General features: G+C 43.1%; 1 protein-coding gene across 1 annotated transcript in view; it reads left to right on the top strand.

Moving 5' to 3' along the window:
- The first annotated feature begins 5,760 nt into the window (after window positions 1–5,760).
- SGSM3 (small G protein signaling modulator 3) overlaps window positions 5,761–26,217 on the top strand; it is a 51,827-nt gene continuing 31,370 nt past the window's right edge. The window contains exon 1 of the mRNA XM_042993356.1: window positions 5,761–5,878. The gene's annotated coding sequence lies outside the window, so the exon portion shown is untranslated. The remainder of the gene's footprint in view (window positions 5,879–26,217) is intronic.

The following is a 26,217-nucleotide window of genomic DNA, read 5'->3' on the forward strand; positions in this document are numbered from 1 at the left end:
GAGTGACTTAGGTATTTGTTGCCCCAAGAGACACCATTGAAACACATAGGCATTGTTGAGAGTTTGAGGCCAGTTTGGGCCCAGGATTGAAGCGACTATGAGTGAGTGATTCTCACCCCGCCCCTTCAGCTCAGTCAGAAGCCAGACTACCTAGTTGTCAGGAACCGGAATGTTGCAAGAGAAAAGAGGCTGAGTCGGCTCTGACCATGTACAATCAAAGGTAGTCGAGAGTAAAGAGCCCAACCTGTTGGAGAATAGGAGACAATCCTTGAAACCAAATTCTAAATACAGTTCAATGTAGCAAGCAGTCTTGGAAAGCGTGGAACCATAGGACCTCTCAATTCTTGTAGAAAGTTTATTATTCCTCCTGTGTGAATCTTGGGATGTTTGAAACTGCTAGGTCTGGTAAAAGGAGTTAACTCATTGGGCTCTGATCAGGCACTCTATTTACTTCTCTAGTATGGACCACCAAAGAGAAAGCAGCTCCTATCAATGTATCTGTAGTCTGAGAACTTATTTATGTTATACACCAGACATACTGAGGATACTGGATACCATGAATTTTTTTTTTTATTAAAAATTTTTTAATGTTTATTTTGAGGGAGAGAGAGACTGTGTGAGCAGGGAAGGGGCAGGGAGAGAGGGAGGCACAGAATCTGAAGCAGGTTCCAGGCTCAGCTGACAGCATGGAGCCTGCGTGAGATTCTATCCTACCCTCTGCCCCTCCCCTCCACCTCAAAAATAAATAAACATTTAAAAATAAATACGTTTCCTCCTGAAAAATAAATGGCGGTCTTGTGATGACAGACTTCTGATCTCTAATAATTGGTGGTTTGTCTGGTTTTTCTTCCTGGGTTATTTGGGTGGGTTTTGTTTGTTTGTTTTTCTTTCAGAGAGTGTGCAAACGGGGGAGAGGGGCAGAAGGAGAGAGAGAATCTTAAGGCTCCAGGCTCAGCACAGCTGGACACGGAGCTTGATCCCATGACCCTGAGATTGTGACCTGAACCGAAATGAAGAGTCGGAAGCTCAACGTACTGAGCCAGCCAGGTGCCCTGCCCATTTGACATTTTTTAAAGACTTTATTTTTTAATTAATTTTTTTAAAGTAATCTTTACACCCAACATAGGGCTTGAACTTACCACTCCCAGGATCAAGCGTCATATGCTCCACCGACTGAGCCAGCCAGGCTTCCCCTTTTAACATTTTAATTAAGGGCATTTGGGTGGGCTGCAGGTTGGCTAAGAAGAGAACACTCATGCCGTCTTGAAGATTAGATTGAATTCAGTTAACCAGTGATCTAAACTCCAGGGTCTGAACTATCCAAAAATCAGGATCTGGGCAGACTGTGGGATAACCAGCTTCTGTTCAGCTGCAGTCAGACACCTAGGTACGGCTCTCTTCCCCTGGCTGATGCTAGATTTCATTTGATAACCAGGAGAGCTTCCTGTCCTTAAGTAGAAGCACAGAGGTTAGGTGCCTCCAGAATGGTGATGTAAATCCCGGATAGATGTGAGGACTAGCTGACTGAAATTGCATAGCATAGGATCTGACCTCAGGTACTCAGGAAGCGCCATTTTCATTTTTGAGCCTGGGAGAGAGTTCGCCAACCAGTCAGGGAGCAGGCTAAATTTTAAGGAGGATGCTGTTGGTTTGGTGTGCCTGCCAGGGAAGAGAGTACATCCTGAACTTGAACCAACCAAAGAATGAGGAATGAGCCAGCATAAAAAATAAGGGAGCGCCTGGGTGGCTGGGTTGGTTGGGTGTCAAACTCATTATTTCAGCTCAGGCTGTGATCTCACAGTCGTAAGATTGAGCTCCGAGTCAGGCTCCATGCTAAACATGGAGCCTGCTTGGGATTCTCTCCTACTCCCCACCCCCCCACCATCTTTCCCCTACTTGCTCGCACACCCTCTCTCTCTCAAAATAAATAAGCATATAAATAAATGAAGTTGGGACACCTGGCTAACTCAGTTGATGAAGCATATGACTCTTGATTCCAGGACCACGAGTTCAAGCCCCACATTGAGCATACAGCTTACTTGAAAGAAAGTAAAAAGTTGAAAAAAAAAAAATCTGGAAAGCTATATAATGAAATGATGTGTGGTTTCTTGGATAATGAATTTAAGGTAGTTTTTATTTTCTTTCAGCTCTTGTGTATTTTTTCAAGTTTTTAATGCAATTTTTATTTAAGCTAAATTTTAGAATAGTTTTAGATTGCAAAGGTGGTACAGAATTCCCATATACCCCATACTTGATGTCTCTTATTCACATCTTACATTAGTATGGCACAATTAACCAATATCGATACATTATCAAATAAAGTCCTTAGTTTTTTCACTTGTTTTTGTTTTTAATTTTTATTTATTTTGAGAGAGAGAGCAGAGGAGGGAGAGAGAGAGGGAGAGAGAGAATCCCAAGCAGGCTCTGTGCTGTCAGTACTGAGCTCAACACAGGGCTTTAACCCATAAACCATGAAATCATGACCTGAACCGAAATCAAGAGTTGGACGCTCAACCAACTGAGCCACCCAGGCCCTCCATCAAATAAAGTCCTTAGTTTTTAGCTAATTCCTTTTTTTTGTCCCAGGATCCCATCTAGGACAAATTACATTAAGTCATTATAACACTTTTTAAGTACTGGAATTCATATACATTACTTATAAGGTATGTTCTTTATCAGAGATGTGGTCTAACTGACACAAAATTTAGCTCTAATTTAGCTGATCTGGAACAAAACTAGGAGTCAAAGCAGAATTTGGTTTTCCATTCTGGATCTGGTGTGACTTTATTCTTCATTAAGTGCAGAGAAAATTCTCTGTGTACAGAGAAATTCTTAGAGGCCAGATTTCTGGGGAAAATGGAGTAAGTGGTGAATATGGGTGGTAATTTTTACCTGCATGAAAAGTCCAAACTCAGGAAGCAACTGATCTGCGTTTCTGGCCCAAATTTCAAGATGAGCACTTCAGAGGACATGATGATCTATAGGAAAATACTTGGACAAAAGGTCAAATGAAATGCGGGTTTTTGGGTGAATGAAAACAAGAGGCCCTCTCTCTCTGCTCATAAACAATGCCCTTTGGCCTTACAAAACCATATATGACCTGCCCATTCGGATTCCAATGCCTTACTTGGTATTGCATGTTCAGTTACTTTTACTGGGCCCTCCTCTTGTATAGTGGTCCAGAAACTGATTAGGTAACATCCCAGGCCAAGCTGGAGTGGAAAGAAAGAGTTTGAAGAGATCCTTGAAAACTACTGCAGACCCCCTTGTCCCTAATCCCCACAGGGGGTTGCTAAGAAATAAGGTCCAGCAGAATAGTGGTTTCAAGAGGCCACATGTGAGATCAGGAGGGAAACAGACCAGGAATGCCTCAAGTTCGTTTCCATCCACGAATGATGCAGCCTTTCACTGGGTGGCTCTAACTTCCTGAGAAGTCTAAAACCATGGCTTTAAATGCTAATTGTTAACTAGTAATTTAGCTTCAAACTTTAAAAAGTTAGGATAGTGCTGGTTGCGAGAGCACATGCCAAATGTATTTAAGATACATAAAGTAGGGGCACCTGGCTGGCTCAGTCGGTGGAGCATGTGACTCTTGATTTCAGGGTTGTGAGTTTGAGCCTCACGTTGGAGGGAGAGATTAGTTAAAAATAAAATCTTTAAAAAAATAAAATATACATAAAGCAGAAATGCAAACATAATGAACAGATCTCAAAGGGATTCATTCCATAGTTCCTTAAACAGCTAAGTTGCTCATTTTATTTTTTAAGTGGTTTCCATGCTCAGCAGGGAGCCCAGCACAGGGCTTTGAACTTGGGACCCTGAGATCAAGACCTGAACCAAGATCAAGAGTCAGTCACTTAATCAACTGAGCCTCTCAGGTACCCCTCATTTCTTCCAAGAAAGAAAAGAGTCAAATCATACTTCACATTTAGAAAGCATTTCTTTGGTAATAACTTGGAGGAAATAAGTATTTAAACAATATTTTGTTTCTGATCCAGATTTCATAATTTAACACATTTTTTCCAGTGCCCTGCTGTGTCCTGGGAATACAGTAGTGGACAAGCCAGTCTGCCCTCCTGGAGCTTTTGGTTCCGGTATAAGAAGCAGAACTACACAAAGTGCTGAATGGCTCCTCAATAATGAGACATATACAGTTTAACATTTGAACACACCTGAAGTTCATCAAACACCACTGAGAAAAGGTGCTCTTGGGATGTAACTTCAACAAATCCACACTACTTCCTTTGTTTTTATCATCTTGTAATCTACCCTTCAGCATGACGCAGATGCTGTTTTTCTCACCAGCTCGGTGCTTGGCCGAATTTCTTCAATACACCTGGCTCCATCCACCCTTCCTGTGGCACAAATTGTGAAGGGCTTTGCCGTGAGTGGCATTCTAGGAAGCTTTTAATAAAGTGGCATTTTTTCAGGGCACCTGGGTGGCTCAGTTGGTTAAGCATCCAACTCTTAATTTTGGTTCAGATCAGGATCTTGCGTTTCATGAGATCGAGCCCCGAGTCAGGCCCTGCGCTGTCAGCACTTACGAAATATAACCCTTGCGAGTTGTGACATATGTTACCACAACCAAAAAGGCTGGAATCCATTGCTCTAAGGCAATGGGTTTCAGAGGGTTTAGTTTAGTTGGTTTAAGAAAGCAGAATTTGAAAGAGTGCTGTGGTTGGGAAGGATAGTGAATTTGGCCCCAGAAACTGGGTTCAGAGCTCTGCAACTTATTAGTTTGACCAGGTACTATGTAAAATTCAAATGGTGAAATTCATCCAGCTTTCACAGGGATGTTGTAAGTAACATGAAATTGCTTTGCAAAGTGAGCATAATACAGTGAGGTCAGGACTGAGACAGGCTTGTATGCGTGTAGATTTCATCTATGGTTCCATCCATGGACCCAAGCATCACCCCCTTGGAACACCATTAGTCACCCATGCGTAGGTTAATAAGCAGCTCTAAAACGAAATTTATCTCTTCAGAGTAGGGTGAAATTTCTAGGAATACTATTTCTGAAATACTATTGTTTGTTTCAGGATAGAATCTGATGTCTGCTAGGACCTGGGTATCAAATGGAGGTGGGCCTGCTACCCTCCTGGACTGTTCATTTGTACTGTGCTTTAACATTTCCTCCAACAGCATCTAATTCTCATAACCATAAATTCACATTCTCATCTTATGGATGAGCTAAGTGTTAGTGTTGTTGAGTGACTCAAACGCAGGCTTCTGACTACACCCGCTGCATTATATATCCCCGGAGAGTGAATTTCTCTGGCATGCCCTCAACCAAATTTGTTCCAATTTGTGGCTCTTTCCAGGGCTTGTGAATTGTGTAAGAGTGGATCAGGCTGGTCTAGGGCTGGTTCTGTACACTTGTGAAGAAGGCACTTAAATATTTAGAAAACGGACATCAAGTAAGGGCCGCTCCTCTCCAGCGTCCAGCCGCCCCTATCCCGCATCCCGACTGCTGGTCCACTTCATGTTGCCCTGAGCGCCTCGGACTGCAGTGCGGACGGAAGGCCAGTGGGTATCGCTGAGCTAAAAATGGGCTTCTAAGGTCGTCTGTGCCCCAGCCCGCCGGGGAACCAGAGCTCGGGTCGGAAAGGAGGCTCGCGTGCTGGGTCAGTGAGCGCGCGGACCCCAGCTCCGCCACAGCCCAGCCGACCCAGACGACTACAGCCCCCACCATGCCCCGCGGCCCCCGCACCCCTCCCAACCCCTTCGACTCGGCCCAGTGCGCGTGCGCGGTGGCGCCGCCGAGCGCTGACTGGGTCCCAGCTGCTGAGCCGCGGAGACGCGCGAGCCTGACCCGTGTTGGCACTGAGGTGGCGGGGACTGGCGGCGGCTGGACAGCTGGACATCCCGCGCCGCGCAGGTGAGTGCGGAGGGAGAGGTCGGCGGAGACTCGCTGTGTCTGCGGGGCCCGGCGCCCACACCTGCCCCCGCCACGGTGAGGGTGCGGGGGCGACTGTGGACAGACCGACTGACGGACGGACTGACAGGCAGACGGGGCCGACGAGGGGAGAAGGACCGGCCGAGGCCGGGGAGAGCGGCGGGGCCGGACCTCGCAGGTGCCCGCGTTGGATGGGGGCTCTGGGCGCGGGCTCTCGCGGTGCGGGTGCCGGGCCTGCGGGGCGGCGGCTGGGCTCGGACCCCGAGCAGCTGCGCCCCCGCGTCCCTCCTCTGGGCGGGGGCGGCCTCCGAGCCCCGCCAGCGGGAACGGGGCCGCCGGCGCCGGAGCCTCGGTGCCGGTGCCGTGGAGGCTCGAGCCCGTATACATCCCCCTCAGCAGAAACCGCAACTCAGCCCGGGAACCCTTCTTTTTTTTTTTTTTTTTTTTTTTTTTTTTAATTTTTTTTTGAATTTTTTTTAAAGCTGCCTTGGGCACATTTAAACTGCCAGCTCTTCCTTGGCTTGAACTTGTGACTTTCCGTCGAAGATTCAGGTCCGGGGTCAGGACACAGGCTCAGATCGAGGCTGAGACTCGTTACACACCGTCATGTGTTCGTGTTTTAACATTGGGGAAACTGAGGCATGTGTTAGCCAGGATCACCCAGCGTGGTTAGGATCGGAATTCCGAGAATTGTACTTAGTGTAATGAACCAGGATGCTTTTTATATGGAGGGGAAAAAAGGTGTTCCAAAGTTTTTTTTCTGTGACAGGTGACTGCCTTATTTTCCAGTATCTTCTGCTGCAAGTGAAATCTGTGGTGGGTTACTGGCTTTTTGGTGGGTTATTGGAGGTGCCCTGGAATATTCTTTACCCTTCTCTCTTATTCCTTCTTGGTAAATTCAAGTTCCTAATGAGACCCAGATTCACAAAAACTGAGTTTTCAACCTTGACTTGATTACTTGTAGCTTTTGTGATTATGTTTGTGATTAAGTTTCTTGATACACATATATTTCCTACTCCTTTTCTTCCTCCTCTTCTTTTCCCTATCTTCCAGTTTTCTCCGAACTCCAATCGGTAGTTATATCGTCTTTGTTTTCTATATTTATTTCTGCTCTCCATGATTAATTTGTAATTGATTTTGAATGGAGGTCAGTATCTTTCTTGTCTTCCAGTAATCCCGGGTAGATGTAGCCTCAACATCACTAAAATTGTCACAGTAGCCTGCACTTGAGTCTTCTTCCCTGTGTCCCTTTTTTTTTTTTTTTTAAAGAATTGTGATTGTACCTCAGCTTCAGCACAGTTGTGTATGTCTTTGAGAAACTGAGATACAGTCTTTTTTTTTTTTAATTTTTTTAATGTTTATTTCTGAGACAGAGAGAGACAGAGCATGAGTGGGGGAGGGGCAGAGAGAGAAGGAGACACAGAATCAGAAGCAGGCTCCAGGATCCGAGCTGTCCGCACAGAGCCTGACGCGGGGCTCGAACTCACAAGCCGTGAGATCATGACCTGAGCCGAAGTCGGTCGCCCAACCGACTGAGCCACCCAGGCGCCCCCCCTGTGTCCCTTTGTGAGCATGGAGATGTGTGATCTGGTTGAGAGGGGAGGGGGGTGAGGTGTTTCTGTTGATCCCATAGGAGTAACAGGTGAACGTGAGCGGAGCATTAACTTCAGTTAGTGTATGTGCTGCCGCAGCAAGCACCAGAGCATCAGCTTTAAAAGGCTGTGAACAGGGGCGCCTGGGTGGCTTGGTCGGTTGAGCGTCGGACTTCGGCTCAGGTCATGATCTCACGGTCCGTGAGTTCGAGCCCCGCGTCAGGCTCTGTGCTGCCAGCTGAGAGCCTGGAGCCTGCTTCTGATTCTGTGTCTCCCTCTCTCTCTGACCCTCCCTCGCTCATGCTCTGTCTCTCTCTGTCTCAAAAATAAATAAACATTAAAAAAAATAAAATAAAAAAAAGGCTGTGAACAATACTTGCTTAAATATTTTCAAAAAGCATACTAATCTTGTGAATTTGGAAACTTGTCAGGTTGACAGAAAAGTTGGTGAACTGGAATAGCACCTGACAGAAATGAATCTGACATTAGGGTGAAATATTGAGACAGGAACTCTGGAGAAACCCCTCTCTCTTATCGTACAGCCATCTATCTGTGCCTGGGGTGGATGCCGGGAACACCTTGTTGGCTTAGGAAGTTAAACAATGTCCTGTGTGTTTGTGTTTTCAGTTTCTCTCTTCTTAGTGCTCGATGAGTTTTGGCAGGAGCCCAGAATCTTGTACGTTTGATGATTTAACATCAGTTTCATTGGCTTGTTCTCCGGATTGTGTCTATTTCCTCAGCTGGTGACATCAGTAATTTTCCACAGCAGCCATTCATGAGCTCATGCAGACTGTCACAAGGAAGTGGAATAGCACAGAGGGTGGTACACAAAGAAGTAAGGATCTTGTTTCCTTGCCATCATACATATTGTTAAAAATGTTTACTTATTTATTTTGAGAGAGTGTGTGCATGCTTGCATGTGGGGGGGGGGGAGGGGAGAGAGAGAGAGAGAGAGAGAGAGAGAGAGAGAGAGAGAGAGAATCCCAAGCAGGTTCCATGCCACCAGCACAGAGCTTGACCCAGGGCTCCAACCCATGAACCGTGATCATGACCTGAGCCGAAATCAAGTGTCGGACGCTCAACTGGCTGAGCCATCACATAGTAACACATAGACTGAGATAGGAAATCCAGACTGAAGCGCAAGCTATGCAAGAGGGTTTAGAACATCAGAGACCAGGCTTCTTTCTGCATACAATAATAATCATCAATACCATTTATTGGATTTCTTCTGTTTGCCAAGTGCTGTAATTGTCACAGTGAGGTGTAGGTATTATCATTCTCTCTTTTTTTTTTAAATTTCTTTTCTTGTAAACGTTTATTTATTTTTTGAGAGCGCAAGCCGTGGAGAGGCAGAGAGAGGTGAGAGAAATTCCAAGCAGGCGCTGTGTGTTCAGCACAGAGCCTGATGCAAGGCTCCAACTCACGAACTATGAGATCATGACCTGAGCTGAAGTTGGTTGCTTAACCAACTGAGACACCCGGGTGCCCCCATTCTCTTTTTATGTATGTCAAGTTGAAGTACAGAGGTTAAGTGATTTGCCTATAGACATTGTAAGTAACAGATTCACATTCAAGCCTATCTGACTCTGCCATCTCTGCTCTTTTTATTTTATTTTTTATTTATTTTTTAATGTTTATTCATTTTTGAGAGAGCACGAGTGGGGGAGGGGCAGAGAGAGGGAGACACAGAATCGGAAGCAGGCTCCAGGCTCTGCGCTGTCAGCACAGAGTCTGACGTGGGGCTTGAAGCCACGAACTGTGAGATCATTACCTGAGCCAAAGTCAGAAACCCAACCCACTGAGCCACCCAGGTGCCCCATCTGCTCTTTCTAATTGTGCTGTACTACCTTACAAAAAAAATAAGTTCAAATATTGCTTATTCTGAAAAAAATATAAAACCTTCCTGTGATCACATTTCTTCTTTGAACTACTTCCATTTCTCTTCTTTTCCTTTCTGGGCTTGTTCTTGAAGGGCAAACACTATGCCCGTCATTTCCTTGGACTCCTTGGTTCATTGCAGTCTGGCTCCCACTGTCTACTCTGTTGAAATGTTTTCGTGAGCTGCACTCAGCTATTTATTGAGTATCTGCTCCACCATCTTCTAGACATACAAAGAGATTAAGACATGGTTCTTGCCCTGGGGGAGTTAGGGACTAATGAGGGAAGAAAAAGAATTGTATACATGTCAACATGATGTGTTAAACTACTGACCAAGCAGTCTTTGCTCTTGGGAGTTGGGGGAAGAATACTTCACTGAGAAAGTGACTCTGGACTGCCACCAGAGAGAAACTCTAAATTGTTCCATGCTGTCAGGACTGCATGATTAGGTGTAGACTTTTAGGAAAAGCTGTATCTTGCCAGTGAAAGATGATACAGTCGAAATAGAGTCTGACAGTCCTGGGAACTGAGCCTCAATTTCTTTTTTGTAATACCTGCCTACAGTGTAAGCTCCATGAGAGTAGGGCCTCTGTCTTTTTCACCACTTCCCCCTAGGTAATCACTAAGTATCTGTTGAATGAATACTTCATCGGATGTGGTATTCAGAACACGGTAGTACTCTGAGTAGTACTGTATGACAAATAACAAAGCTTACTTTTAGTGTGGCTTAGGAACTGATTTTGAAGACACCATTGTTTGGATAGTATCCATATAATTATCTCTCCTTTTCGAACATTTAGCCTCATTGATGGTCTTAATTCATAAATGAGAAATGTTTATTTTTTTTTTTGGTGGACACAGTTAACTGCATCTTCTAACATTATGCCTCTCTCTCGGTTATAAACACATTCCTACTTTTTCGAAGTGTGATGCAGGTTTGGTATGTATAGTTTTTTTCTCAGCTAATGTGAATTGTTTTGGAGAAGTTAACTTCTTTGGCATTATTAAGTAACTTTGTCAATAAGAGTAACATTAGAAATGAGATTCAGGGGACATCTGGGTGACTCAGTTAAGCATCCGACTTCGGCTCAGGTCATGATCGCATGATTTGTGAGTTCAAGCCCTGCATCAGGCTTTCTGCTGTCAGCACAGAGGCCGCTTCCGATCCTCTGTCCCCGCCCCCCACTCTGCCCCTCCCCTGCTCATGTGCTCCCTTTCGCACGCTAGCGCTCTCTCTCTCTCTCTAAATAAATAAACAAACAAACAAACAAACATTAGAAATGAGATTGAGGGGCGCCTGGCTGGCTCAGTCAGTGGGACATGTGACTCTTTATCTCGGGGTTGTAAGTTCGAGCCCCATGTTAGATATAGAGGTTACTTAAGAATAAAATCTTTAAAAAAGCAAAAAAAAAAAAAATTATATTGAAAGCACTAATCAGAAGGCTTACCCTTGGTAAGGGGCTGATTTCCAATAGAGGTAAGAGACTTTTCTTCCTTAACAAAATAATATGAATATTCCTGGTCTTCTCTAGAGATCTGATTAGCCTTCTAGCTAACATTCTGAAGACGTGTATCAACAGTTCATTTCCTTCTTCTTGTGTTTGAGTTTCGTTTGTAAATATCCTTAATTTGTGTGACTTGAAGTTAGGGTTAAAGTCCAAATACCACTTTTTTTTCCCCTCCACTTTGAAAGTGTATGGAGTATAGTAATTAGGAACACTTACAATGAAGTTCAAATTCTGCTCATCCACGTTAAACTTTGAAAACTTAACACAAGTGATGTAACTTCCCAATGCCTCATTTTGCTCATTTGTAAAATTGGGATACCTACTACTGCTACCACCATAGTAACAGCTAATATTTGTTGGGTGTTTATTATATACTCCACACAGTTCTAAGAGTTTTACTTATATTACCTCGGTCTTCATAATCACAATTGTTAGAATTATGCCCACTTAAGGTGAGGAAACAGTCACAAGCTAAGTAACTTGTTCAAGGTCTCAGAAATAAGTGATGGAGTCAGAATTTGAACCTGGGTAGTCAGACTCCAGAGTTCGTGCTCATAATCTTCTACTTCATAGGGTTGTTTTGAAATAATCTATGTAAATAAATAAAAATAATAATCTATGTAATAAAATAATCTGTGCAATGTGACTCTGATAGGCAGTCAGCAAGTGTTGGCTACTGTAGTTAGCTTTGAGTTTATAAAGTGTTTCACATACATTTTCTTACTTGGTTGCTGCAGGTACAACAAAGTGTTGTTGTGACCACCACCTACTTACAGATAGGAACTGAGGCAGAGTTCGGTCACTTGCGCAAGGTCATACAGCAAGTGTAGGGGGCTATACCTTGGCTTTCCTCCTCCTCTACACCTGGATTCTTATGTTGGATTTGAGGTATCACATTTTGAGAGAATTTAGTGAACGTAAGTTGTTTCAGCCTGCCCAGCATCCAGTGTAGGTTTTTCAGGGAATAGCAGCTCAGGTTTGCTTTGAGGAAACAGTCCATCCCTGACCTAGTAGGTGGGTACGTGACCCAGGTTAGGCCAATAGATGTTAGGCAAATAGATGTATTCCTCTTTTCATTTGAATGCTAGGTTGAGTGACACAGTGACAAGCTTCCTTCATCACAACCATGGATTAATTCCTAATATGTGGATACTGGAACTGCTCTGTATTTGTTCCCAAAGACCTGATTCTTTAGCTTTTCCTCAGTTCTGTGCTCTACCTCCTATCCTTCCAATAAATCTTATGTTACATAATGTAAGTTACCCAAAGTCAGTTTTTCTGGCTTGCAGTTGAGACTCCCTTAACTTAGCATTACAAAGCATAAGGCCATGTCACTTAGAAAAGAGTTAAAACAACTGGTTAACTTTAACCTGAAGAGAAGAGAAATCTGAGAGAAGACTTGAAGACTGTCTTCAAATATCTGAAGCATGTAGTGTACAAAGTGTCCCTAAAAAAGAATAAAGACTAGACATTACTAGGAAACAGATTTCTGTGCTATTAGAGTCTAAAAGAGCTATTTGAGGATGGATGGGCTGTCTGGTCTATGGAGGTAGATCTAGGCACTAACATTGTTCAAGCCGGGGCACCTGACTGGCTCAGTTGGTACAACATGCAACTCTTGATCCCAGGGTCATGAGTTCAAGCCACACATTGGACTTAGAGCTTACTTTAAATAAATGAATAAGTAAGTAAATGAAAAAAAATTAAAATAGTTCAAGCCAAGACAAGTTGCTCACTTGGGAGGAGTAATAGGGGTATAATAATCTAATGGGTTGTACTAAATGACCTATAAAGTTCTCTGCAATTATGAGAAAATTCTTTTTTTTTTTAAGTTTTTAAGTTTTTTATTTTGAGAGAGTGAGAGAGCATGAGCGGGGGAGGGACAGAGAGAGAGAGAGAAAGAGAGAGGGAATCTCAATCAGGCTCCGTGCTGTCAGCACAGAGCCCAACATGGGGCTCGAAATCACCAATCATGAGATCATGACCTGAGCCAAAATCAAGAGTCAGATATTTAACCAACTGAGCCACCTAGGTGCCCCTAAGGAAATTATTTTCTAATTTTTTTAATGTTTATTTATTTTTGAGAGAGATCATGAGCAGGGGAGGGGCAGAGAGAGAGGGAAACAGAATCCGAAGCAGGCTCCAGGCTCAGAGCTGTCAGCACAGAGCCCAGTGTGGGGCTTGAACTCACATACTGTGAAATCATCACTTGAGCCAAAGTCGGACGCTCAACCAGTTGAGCCATCCAGGTGCCCCACAATATAGTTTCTTATTTATTTTTTTTAATTACTTGTTTCCCCTCTAGAATGCCAGATTCTAGAAACAAAGGATTTTTATCTGTTTTGAGCACTATAGTATCCTTATCCATTGTAGCATGGTGCCTGGCACATAATAGGCACTCAATAAATATATATTGAATATATGAATATTTCCTCCATGCAAAATCACCATTCATTCTGCTTTGTATTCTAGGAACATAGCTCATTCTGTCAACTTTGGATCTTTTCGGTTAGTTGCTTTCCTTATTCTCTGGTGCCTTTTTCATTTCCTCTTTTCTTTGTATCATAGCACTTTAAGACTAGAAGTCTGAGATCATCCCCTTCACAAGGACTAGAGATCCCAATATCATACAGTTCATTAATGACAGAAATAGGGTGAAGGTGGTGGTTGACAGTTAATCTTCTTATTAAACTGTAGTGCCCCTAAATCTTGCTTAGGTCAGCCCCTTATAGAGCCTAGCACAATGTATTCATGTCCCTCAATGAATTATTAAGTCAATAAATAAAATGTGTCTCCTTTATGAAGGCTGTTCCATATCTACCTGTATTTATCTCTTTATTTCTTTGAACTTCGATAATATTTGTAGTTTGTTCTCTTATTTTTAACTGGCCTTGTCTTGTTTCATTTCATGTGTGTATATTTACCTGGCCAATGAAATTGTAATCCCATAAACAAGAGGCCTAACTACAAATCCCAGTGCTGTGGGACGCCTGGATGGCTCAGTTGATTGAGCATCTGATTCTTGGTTTCAGCTTGGGTCTTGGGATCGAGCTCCATGTCAGGCTCCATGCTCATTGTGGAGCCTGCTTGGGATTCTCTCTCTCACTCTGCCCCTCTGGCTCTGTGCTTCTCTCTTCATGTGCTCTCACTCTCTCTCCCTCTGCAGGAAAAAAAAAAAAGAAAGAAAGAAAGCAAGAAAGCAAGAAAGGGAGGGAGGAAGGAAGGAAGGAAGGAAGGAAAGAAGAAAGGAAAGAAGGAAGGAAAGAAGAAAAAAATTCCCAGTCCTGGGAAGCAGTATAATAGTGAAATACTACACAATAGAATTTTCTGTAATGATGGAAATGTTTTTGTGTGATAACATTTTTCTAAAAATCTTTTTTTTTTAACGTTTATTCATTTTTGAGACAGAGAGAGACAGAGCATGAATGGGGGAAGGTCAGAGAGAGAGGGAGACACAGAGGCTGAAACAGGCTCCAGGCTCTGAGCTGTCAGCACAGAGACCGACGCGGGGCTCGAACTCACGGACCGCGAGATCATGACCTGAGCCGAAGTCGGACGCCCAACTGACTCAGCCACCCAGGCGCCCCATTAACATTTTTCTTTATGCAGTGTGTGTGTGTGTGTGTGTGTGTGTGAGAGAGAAAGAGAGAGAGAGAGAGAGAGAGAGAGAGAGAGAGAGAGAGAGATTAAATAATTACATTTATCCTCATTACTCAAAAGTAATCAGTAAACATTTGGATGACATTCATTTCTTTTTTCTTAAGTTTATATATTTATTTTTTAGTAATTTCTATACCCAAGTTGGGGCTTGAACTCACAACCCCAAGATCAGGAGTCACATGCTCTTCCAACTAAGCCAGCCAGGCACTCCTGGGCATTCGTTTCATTATTCATTCATTAACTGTAAATTTTCCAGTTTTTCCACAGTGAGTATCTATGACTTTTATAACCAGAAAAAAATATTAGTGGATTTGTGTGAGTGGGTTTTTTTTTGGTGTGTGTGGTTTATTTTTGTTTTGTGATTCAAGAATAGGTAGAAAATGCTATAGGGGAGCCTGGGTGGCTCAGTCAGTTAAGCGTCTGACTTCGGCTCAGGTCATGATCTTGTGGCTCGTAAGTTTGAGTCCCACATCAGGCTCTGTGCTGACAGTTCGGAGTCTGAAGCCTGCTTCAGATTCTGTGTCTCCCTCTCTCTCTACCCCTTCCCTGCTCATGCTCTGTCTCTCTCTCTCTCTCTCTCTCAAAAATAAACACTAAAAAAAATTTAGAAAATGCTGTAGGCAAATAAAGAAACAGGATAGTAAAGTTTGGAAGTGAATTAAAGTTCATTTTTTAAAATAGATGTATGTTGCAGAATGCATGTGTATTTTATAAATATGTATATTCTTTAAAAGTTGCTGCAGCTTTTATTTTTGTAAGTTATATTTTCTTTTCACATTAATTCACATAATATAAGCACATTATATTCATCCATATTAAGAAGAACCAAGTGCTTAGGAAAAAGTTACAGGAAAATTTTACTAATCGATGTAAGCCATTAGGAAAAGCACAAGTATTTTAACAACACAAGATATTGCATTTAAGACCTAGAAAGCACAAACTAAAATATTATATTGATTTATTATACAAAATTTAAAAGGTAAATCTGGAAGCTCACTGACACAATAAAAAATTCCAAATTACTTTGATAAAATGAATGGTTATGACCTAATGAAGGGACCTAGAATTTCTAGATTTTCCACTTGGCCGCTATGGCCAGAAAGACCAACAAATGTGTGAGGCATTGTTTGGAAATGTTTTGGAAACAAAACAAAATAATATTACATCCTTTATTTTATTTTAAACTGAGATGGTTCTGAATACTTTGTGTTTTTGTGGTAGAATAATAGATTCCTTTAATTTCTAGAAAAGGACAAATAATAAGCATGAAGGATCACCCTTATCGCTACCTAACATTGTATATAAATTACTATGTAATTTATTAAATTACATTAACAATTGTTATTTGACATTATGGATTCATTTGGCCCTCTTTCTATCTGACTAGACTGAAAGCTTCATAAGGCAGGGATTCTGTTTTGTTCACTGTTATCTCCTAGAGTCTAAGATGGGGTCTGACCCATAGTAAGCACTCGTTATATTAAATGAAAGGATGATGCCTGCCATGTGAGGTTAAAGTAAAAAGATGAGGTCTGTCAGTTTGAAAAAGTAAGGGGTGGGAGGAGACTGACTGAGATTTACAGTGGCATTGTGTCAATAGTAGCTGGATGTGTTGGGCACTGGATTTTTAGTTTATCTATTGCTGTGTAATAGTCACTCCAGAATTTAGTGGCTAAAAAAAACAATTATTTTTATTATCTCTTGCTCAGGAGTTGACTGGGCTCCACTAGGCAATTTTTTTGTTCTTGTTGTTTTTAAGTAAACTCTGGGGCACCTGGGTGGCTCAGTGGTTAAGTGCGTGACTCTTGATTTCAGCTTAGGTCATGACCTCATGGTTGTGCGATCAAGCCCCATGCTGGGCTCCAAGCTGGGCGTGGAGCCTGCTGAAGATATTCATTCATATTCTCTCTCTCTCTCTCTCTCTCTCTCTCCCTCTCCCTCTCCCTCTCCCTCTCCCTCTCCCTCTCCCTCTCCCCCTCCCTCCCCCTCCCTTCTTCCCTCCCTCCCTTTCCCTCCCTCTGTCTCCCCACTCTTCCGTCCCCCCATCCCTCTCTTTCTCTCTCTCTCAAAAAAAGTAAACGATGCACAAGGTGGGGCTCAAACTCACAACCCTGAGATCAAGAGTTATATGCTCTGCCGACTGAGCCAGCCGGGTGCCCCACCACCAGGCAGTTCTTGCACGGGGTATCTCAAGCTATTGCAGTTAGCTGGAGTTGGGGCTGGAGTCATCTGGGAAGTTTCCTTACTCACATGTCTTGGGGTCGATGGTGGCCATCAGCTGGATCTCAGTTGAGGCTGTTGGCCGAAACACCCACACGTGGCCTCTCCATTTGACCTTACCTACCTCACAGCGTGGCAACTGTGTTCCAAGAGCTTCTATTTCAAGGAAATAAGGTAAAAGTGCATGGCATTTTTATGACATACCCCAGAGGCCGCATAGTGTCACTTTCACCATATTCTCTTGGTTGAGGCAGTCACTGAGCTTTGCCTGGGTTCAAAGAGAGGGTACATAGACCCCACTATTCAGTGGAAAGCGTGTCAGTGTCACATTTTAGGAAGAGCATGTGGGATAGGTTATATTGTGGCCCAGCTTTGGAAAATATTGTCTCTATGCTAAGTATATGAAACTGTGCTAGGGGTTCTAAATACTTTTTCAGCACTTTAATCTGCAGGCACTACACAATAATTTACTGATAGGGTAACTGAGGCTATGAGAGATTAAATATTTTACTCAAAGTCCACACAGCTAAGTGGCAGAACAAGTTGTCAAACCCAGGACTTCCTGCTCTTACTGTACCATGTATATATAAAGTGAATATAGGTTTCTTCACCAAATCTGAAACTACTAAGGAAGGTGTATTCAGGTAGGTACCTCATAAAACAGGTAATTAGATGAGTCACTCGGCAAACATTTATTAAATCCCTATTAAGTACTAAATGCTGACAAGAATTCACGCTTTAAGGAGCTTCCAGTTTATTAGAGATAAGGTAGACACACTAGTTTAAAATGAGAGAAATGTAAGTACGTAAGTGGCATTTGATAGGTACAAGTAAATGTTGAGAGAAAGGACTGGGGAAAGCCTCACAAAAGTGCATTTGAGTTGCGCACCGAAAGTTGGATAGGATCTGAACATTCAGAAATGGGAAGTGGCCTTCAAAGCGGGAAACAATATGAAAAAAGAAACAAGATGAGATAGCAGTGAGTGGTCTAGATGGCTGAGGCATAGGGTACGTGCAGGGAAAGTGAGAGCTGACTCAGAAGGTAGATTGAGGACCACTGAAGAAGATGAGAGAACTCTGTAATTAGTGCTGTGCTTCAGCAAAGATTTAGTGTTTATTTAACATGAATGGAAAGAGAGTCTGGAGGCACAGAAACCTGTTACAGTGGCCCAGAAAAGTGGGGTGAGGGTCTGGGTTAAGGCAGTGGAGATAGACATGATTAGACATACTTTTAAATGTAAAATCAATAGACTTTGGAACTGATTCACTGTGAGAATAAGACAAATATAAGAGCCAGAAATTACCCTAAAAGCTTAAGAGTCTGAGTGTCTTAGAAGAAGAAATAGGAAAATCGAAAAGAATCATCTGAGATGGAATAAAAATAGATTCATTTGAGAACCCCAGATTTTGATGTGTAATGATTAAGTCAGCTGAAACCATCCAGCAGGAAGTTGGAAATATCAGGAGCGTTGCTATGGCTAGAGGTAGAGACTTGTGGCATATCTGTACAGTAGTGACAGCTAAGTCCCCCTTAGCAACAGGAACGGATTCCCCAGTAGGAATCCATTAGGAGTGGATTAAAAAAGAGAAGCGTGATTTGGAGAATGTCTTTTTTGGGGGGTCTGGGGAAGAAGAGGAGTCAGCAAAGAAGCAGTTAAGTAGGGAAGGAAAACCAGTGTGGTCAGTGCCCTGAGAGTCCTAGAACAGTTTCAAGAAACCCAGGTAAGTCAGCAGAGTCAAATGCTGCAGGGAGTTTAAAGAAATGAGGACTCCATATGTGACAAGGAAACCACTGGAGACCTCTGAAAGTCTGGGTGCTGAGAGAGGAAGCTAAGTGGAAAAAGCTTAAGGAGCAAGTTGACGGAGGAGCAAGTTGGTGATTCGACTCTGCCTTTGAAAATGCAGCAGGGAGGCAGAGGAAGGAGAGCTGGAAAGGTAGGAGGCTTGAGTAGGTCCAAGTTGCCTTGTTTGGGTTTGTTGGAATTAAGGATGAGGGTGAACCGAGCGTATGCACTGCACACAAAGCCAGCAGAGAGGAAGACTGGAGATGCAGTTGTGGAAGTGGGTGGAAGGTTATTATGGCTGGAGGACTTAGCCTGTGAAGGAAGCAAGCTGCATCTTCCTCTGGGAGGAAGGTGGAAAGAGAAAATAGTGACAAAATGGGGCAGGTTTTTAAAAATTTTTTTCAAAATATTTATTTTTGAGAGAGAGACAGAGACATTATGAATGGGTGAGGGACAGAGACAGGGAGACACAGAATCTGAAGCAGGCTCCAGGCTCTGAGCTGTCAGCACAGAGACCAATGCGGAGCTTGAATTCTTGGACCGTGAGATCATGACCTGAGCCAAAGTCATATGCTCAACTGACTGAGCCACCGAGGCACCCAAAGATGGAGCAGTTTTGACAGGAGGAGGAGGAAGTTGAGGAAGCCTTAGCTGAATGACCTCAGCGTCATTAGAGTGGAAACCAGGTCATCAGCTGGGAGGGAGTGAGTGGCAGCAGAGAACAGTTGGGGGTCTGAAGAAATGGGGAGAAGGCTTGAATGTAGCACTGAAGGGAACATGATAGAAAGCCATTTAGAGATGAATGAAAGTCGCTGAGCAATAGTGAGGATAAATTTCCTGGAGTAACATGAGCAAAGAGAGCAGTGCGAACTTACCTGGGACTGGATAAGACAAGAATTTCAGTGATTAGTTCAAAATGGTACTGTAGTTCCTACAATGTAGAAGTTAAGTGTGTGGACCTGATTGTTTAAATCAGCAGTATTAAGTATGATATACAAAGAGATAACAAAAAGTAGATTATCTAATGGAAGGTAGGTCCACAAAAAGAAAAAAAAAAAAGCTGTGGTCTACTTAATCCGAACTTTTACAACAGCAGGACAGCCTCTCATAACATCTCTCCTGGGATTTCTTTTGGTAAATGATGCTGGTCTAAGTGTGATCCAGTCTGCTGGTTCCCATGTTTTCCCCAAGTTTTTGATTCAATTTTAGCTTTGAATAGTGGAAATTAGAGACTTAGCTTCTGGTCTGGCTGTGTCACCTGTTCACTGTATGGTTTTAAATCAGTCTTTGGACCTGTTTGGCTTCAGTTTCTTTTTTTGGGAAAAACAACAACAACAACAAGCGGGACACGAACTCAAAAGATCCTTCTAGTTGTGTCATGCATGACTCTGTCGTTCATGGCTGTGCTAAGTGCCTTTGTCCTGTACCCGGTATCGAAGAAGCTAATGATCTCTAAATACTGGTGCAGATCTGTTGGAGAAATTAATTTGCTCTTATAATATGGGAATTCACTCCTGATTTATCTGCTTAATTTGGAATTTTCACAAAGATTGATGTTCCTTTTTTTTTAATGTTTATTTTTGAGAGAGAGAGACAGCATGAGCTGGGGAGGGGCAGAGAGAGAGGAAGACAGGATCCAAAGTGGGCTCTGCGCTGACAGCAGCGAGCCCGATGCGAGGCTCAAACTGATGAACTGTGAGATCATGACCTGAGCTGAAGTCAGACGCTCAACTGACAGAGCCACCCCGGTGCCCCAAAATTGGTGTTTCTTAATCCAGCTGCTTATGTTATGTTTTAACCTGGGCTCCACTGGGCTCCATACCCCAAGCCAAGGTGTTTTGTTCTCACACACCCACAAGTAGCTTCGGTTTTCCCTGGAGATTGTGCTGCATAGTTGCCAACGACAGCTGTGCTGGTCAGTGTGGAATAGAGGGACAGCTTAGTACACAGTATGTTTAGCAGTATGTTAAATGCTCAATAAATACATCATTCCTTCTTTCATTGGTACCTTCTTTCTAATACCTCCATCCACTCACTGCCACAAAGTAAATAGGAGTGGATTACCATACTTTAGAGTTATTATGTAGGTATTTTCATATCTGCAAATGAGAAATTCCCAGTAATTTTATAGTCTGGCCAAATAAATGACTTAAAGCAGTTTGCTGGGGAGCCTGGGTGGCTCATTTGGTTAAGTGTCCGACTCTTGATTTCAGCTCAGGTCATGATCTCACAGTTGTGAGATCGAGCCCTACATTGGGCCCCTTGCCAAGCATGGAGTCTGCTTGGAATTCTGTTCCTCCCTCCCTGTGCCCCTCTCCACTGGTGCTTATACTCTCTCCCTCGCTCTAAAACAACAACAACAAAAACAGATAAAGCAGTTTGTTGACCTCTGTGATTTAACTATATGAGAAATAGGAACTTTGCTAACCATCTGTCTTGTTCCTTTTATGTGCCATATGCTCCTATGTTAACAATTTAAATATAAATTTTTCAGGGGCCTTTTTTGACAGCCCTTAAGGGGCTTTATTTCCTTAGAAACTTGTGTCTGCTGTATTTCAGAGCTGCCTGAGTTGCAGGTAGCTAACCATTATTTGTCTGACTTTTACTGCTGAGTGTTTGTTACCCCGCCCCCTGCCCTTCATAGTGGGACTGAGAAGGTTCGAGTAGTACTTTGCTTTTGCTTTCCTTATCACCATCCTGGGTACTGCCAGGCTGTAAATCCTAGGAGAATGTTCCTGGAAGGGACTCAGGGAAGTGACCAGACTGCCTCAGATAATTAATTGTTTTATGGAAAGACCTAGAGTAGCCTAGCATGGGTCAGAAGTCTGCATAGGAGATGCTGTGCGGGATGCTGGGGTGAGGTTCCTGTTCCCCTGCTCTGTGTTTCCACAGTCTGTGCTCTGCCTTGCACAATCGCACCTAACTGTTGCCTAAAAGAGCACCCTCTCGGGGCGCCTGGGTGGCTGAGTCGGTTAAGTGGCCGACTTCGGCTCAGGTCATGATCTCGTGGTCTGTGAGTTTGAGCCCCGCGTCGGGCTCTGTGCTGACAGCTCAGAGCCTGGAGCCTGTTTCGGATTCTGTGTCTCCCTCTCTCTGACCCTCCCCCATTCATGCTCTGTCTCTCTCTGTCTCAAAAATAAATAAATGTAAAAAAAAAAAAAATTTAAAAGAGCACCCTCTCTCGCTGGTCACAAAATATTACAGCAGTCCAGCTGTAAGCCTGTGGGCGCAGGAGTGCAGCTCAAGATAGAACTGATTACTAAAGTCACCACTCTGCTCCTGATGCCAGTTTGGGGGAAGGCAGTTGACAAATGTAGATGAGATAGTGGGTCTTCACCTCACATGTCTTCAGCTCTAAGGGAGATAAAGGGTGAGGTGAACAATAAACATGTTTTCAACAAGGATGATTGAAGTACGGAGCCAATTTAGAAGATTAGCACCACCAGCTGCCTTATCGTGGTGTTTGGTGGGGCCCACATTTCAAGACTTTTTTTTTACATACTGAAGAGTAATTGATTTAGCAGCATGCTGTGAGAGAAACGGGGTTCTGAGGTCTGAGAAAAGATGTTCTGGCTGGAGCATGGTGCATGTGCTGAGGGCGAGTGAGAGGTGCATGTTGAGAAATGAGGCTGGAATGGTGAGTGGGACTGCTAGGTCATGCAGGGTCGGACTTTTTCCTAAAGTCAGAAGGAAGCAAAAAGGTTTGAAAGAGAAGGAAATGATCAGTTGCATCTTAAAAGGACCTCTCTGGCTGCAGAGTACAGATGGGGTGTGGGGCACGGGGCCAAGACTGGAGGTAGAGATCCCCAGTCGAGAGACTTGTAAAAACCAAAAACCATGATAGTGAAAAATGATGACAGCCCCAACCGAGAAGTGACAAAGTTTGGAGAGAAACAGGAAATTTCCGAAAACATTAGGAAAGACCTAAGATTTGAAGGGTGGAGGTGGGAAGATGAAGGAGAATTCATTAACCATGAGGTCCAATTCTGGCTGGAGAAAGCGGTGGAGAGGTTGTCATGCCAGTCTCCTCAGATAGGGACCACCGGAGGCGGGCAGAGTTCATGATGACTTCATTTGAGAGCATGGTATTTTGAGGACTGTGGCAGAGTGGTCCAGTGGGCAGCTGGATGTGCCGGCCTGAAATCTGGGGGAGAAATATGTTGTGGGATGGAAACTGGATCATCTGCTTGTAGGTGTGAACCGAAGCCATGAGAGCCCGTGAGTGTGCAGGAAACTGGAGGAGGATCTAGGACAGAACATGACGGCAGTTTAAGAACTGGCAGGGGAGGAACCAGGAAAGGACCCCAGAGGAGCAGCTAGCAAGGCGGGGGGAAAACCGAAGGGTCACAACCCTTGCACACCCTGTACTGTAAGAACTAGAGTGTTGTCACCAGGTCTAATGAACATCTGCTATGGATTGACCTTTAATAGATCAGGCACGTACGGAGGGCGCTAATAAAGCAGAGACACAAAATGCAAAGAGGAAATGGAAATAGCTTGGCACGAGACATTTCGTAGAAATAGCAAAAGTCATCTTGGAAAAAAGCTAAATGTTGTTAGACTTCCATACTCATTTTTATTTTTATATTGATTAAATAGGGGAGCACCTTAACCTTTCTATTCTATGGCTTTCTAAAGGTCTTTAATTTTTTTTCATGCTTGTTTGAATAGGTAACACATTCAAATAGTTCAAAATTCAAAAGGTACAAAGGGGTATTTAAGTAAAAAGTCTCTCTGCCACCCAGTTTCTCTCACAGGCAGCCTTCTAAGTCTTATGGGAAAATGTCCTCGTTTTTGTATAGATGTTTACCATTCTTGTGACTGTTTTGCTCCTTGCTTTTTTCACTTAGCAACGTATCTTGGAGCTCATTCCCTGTCAGTACATAAATAGCGGATCCATTCTCTTTTTTGACAGCTGCATACTGTTCCCTTATATAGTTGCGGTGTAACTTACTTAACCATTCCCCTACTAATGGATATTGAGGTTTTCTAATATTTTTCCATCGCAAACAATGCTGTAGGGAGTGTGCTTCTGTAGGAGTCATTTTCCTGAGGTGTGGGATAAATTTCCAGAAGTGGGAGTTGCTTGACCAAAAGATCTCCAAAGATTTTAATCCAGTTCTGCTTATTAGAGTTCCTGGCACTTAGAAAGCCTTCAGTGAGTGGTAGCTATTACGAAGATAAATGTTATAGATTGATATGTTATAGATAGTATATTAAATATGTTGTATGATATGTTATAGACAGACAGGAAAAGGGGCACCTGACACAAACCTGAGGCAGAGGGAGTGTCAGAGAGGGCTTCCTGGAGGAGGGAATGTTTGGGCTAAGCCTTGAGTCAGGTAAAGTGGAGGGTGTTGCAAGCAGAGGGAGCAGAAGAAGCCCAGCACAGGAGCGTACAAAGGAGTTTGTTGCATGTGGGTATCTTCCAGGAGTTTGGTATCCCCTCCTCAAACAGTCAACACCTGCCACGGGTCAGGCCCTGGGCTAGGTACCAGATAGATATAGGGCAGATGTGTACATATATAAATTACAGTATACTATGAAATAAACAGTAGGTACAGTGATTAGTTTTATCAGAGAAGGGGGGTAGAGGGCATGAAGGTTGGAAGGAAAGGTGTTCAAGGAGGTTGCATCTGAGCTAGAATTCGAAAGAATGGTCAAAGGGTGGTTTAGCTCAGTCGTTCTCAAAGTGTGTTCCCTGTACCACAGCATCAACATGACCTGGGAACTTGTAAGAAAGGAACAGCCTCAGGCTCTGCTCAGACCTTCAGATGCAGAAATTTAGCTTTATGGGTAGCACCTGGCTGGCTCAGTCAGTAGAACACATGACTCTTGATCTTGGAGTTGTAGGTTTGAGCCCCGTGTTGGGTGTAGAGATTACTTAAAAATAAAATCTTAAAAAAGAAATTTAGCCTTTTGGGTTTTGAAAAGTCCTCCAGATGATTCTGATGCACTCCGCAGTTAGAGAACCACTGGTGGGGATTATTTAAGGGGAGGGAACAACATTTTAAAGTTAGGGAGCCATAAACTCTATGATATTGTCGAAAGGTAGCTTGTATTTTTATTATTATTTTTTAAAGTAGGCTTCATGCCAAGTGCAGAGCCCAACACGGGGCTTTAAACTCATGACCCTGAGATCAAGTTTTGAGCGGAGATCAAGAGTAGGATGCTTAACCATTTGAGCCACCAAGGTGCCCCTGGAATATAGCTTATATTTTCAAAAAGTAGTTATTTTATATACCAATCTAAGGAAATGAGATAAATAAAACTTTTACGTTACATGATCAGCTGAAATCACTTATCTTGAAATTTTAATAAAATGGTCACAAGCCCTATAAGCCCATATTATGTGGGAATTCCAACACCCTCCCCCAGATTTTTCAAATTTAACCCATTTAATCTTCATGAAAACTCTATAAAATAGGAATTATTATCCCTATTTTTAAACTTTTTAAAATTTATTTTTGAGAGAGAGAGAGGGACAGTGAGTGCACAAGCCAGGGAGGGGCAGAGAGAGAGGGAGACACAGAATCCAAAGCAGGCTCTGGGCTCTGAGTTGTCAGCACAGAGCCCGATGTGGGGCTCGAACCTATGAGCTGGGGGTCATCACCTGAACCAAAGTCAGATGCTTAACCAGCTGAGCCACCCAGGCACCCCAATTATCCCTATTTTTAGACCTTTCCATTGGTTATTCCCCAAACAACCTTCGAGACTCTTAGGAGTAGGGCAGGCTTTACTGAAGATAGGGGATGGCAAAGGGGTTTTACCCTGCAGGAACACAACTTCACTTGGGGTTTAGATTGTCCTTTCCTGAAGAGGCATACTGTCCTCACCCTCCAGATCCCCCAGCCCACAGGCACACTGAGTGTTAATGTCTCATCGGTCCCTTTATTCTAAAGGATGCAGCTCCTCACCTTGTTTTTGGACTTCTCTTCCCCTCCTCTTTATAGTCTAGGCCACCTCTAGTTCTGTTCTCCCCTGCTTCCATATTTCTGTTCATTTCTTCTTTTGCTCGGCAATTGACAGATCTGTCAATTCTTCCGCTCCTTCAAGATTTACCTTCCACTTTAATGTGTGGAGCTTATCAAGGTATTTTTCAAAACAAAGATTAACTACCCCCCCCCCCCAACTCTAGGAGGCATTCTGGAACCAACTATTAAAATAGTAATTCCTCACTGTGCTATAATTATAATATTGTAAAATTTTAAGTATAGGGGTCATTAGGTTAACTGCTTCAAATGGCATCATATTAAACCCTAATACGAATAATCTGTTATTAACCTAATCTCATACCTCGATTTCTATTTACAAAGCTGACACTTTTTTTTATTTTTTATTTTTAAAAAACTAAGTCCAAGTTAGTTGACATAAAGTATAATAATTTCAGGAATAGAATTTAGTGATTCATCACTTACATATAACACCCAGTGCTCATCCCAACAAGTGCCCTCATTAATGCCTCTTGCCCATTTGGCTCATCCCTCCACCCAACACCCTGCCAGCAACCCTCAGTTTGTTCTCTGTATTTGAGTCTCTTATGGTTTGTCTCCCTCTCTGTTTTTATCTTATTTTTGCTTCCCTTCTCTATGTTCATCTGTTTTGTTTCTTAAGTTCCACATGAGTGAAATCATATGATATTTGTCTTTCTTGGACTTATTTTGCTTAGCATAATACAC

The sequence above is a fragment of the Panthera tigris genome, chromosome B4, assembly GCF_018350195.1.
Source record: "Panthera tigris isolate Pti1 chromosome B4, P.tigris_Pti1_mat1.1, whole genome shotgun sequence".
Lineage (NCBI taxonomy): Eukaryota > Metazoa > Chordata > Mammalia > Carnivora > Felidae > Panthera > Panthera tigris.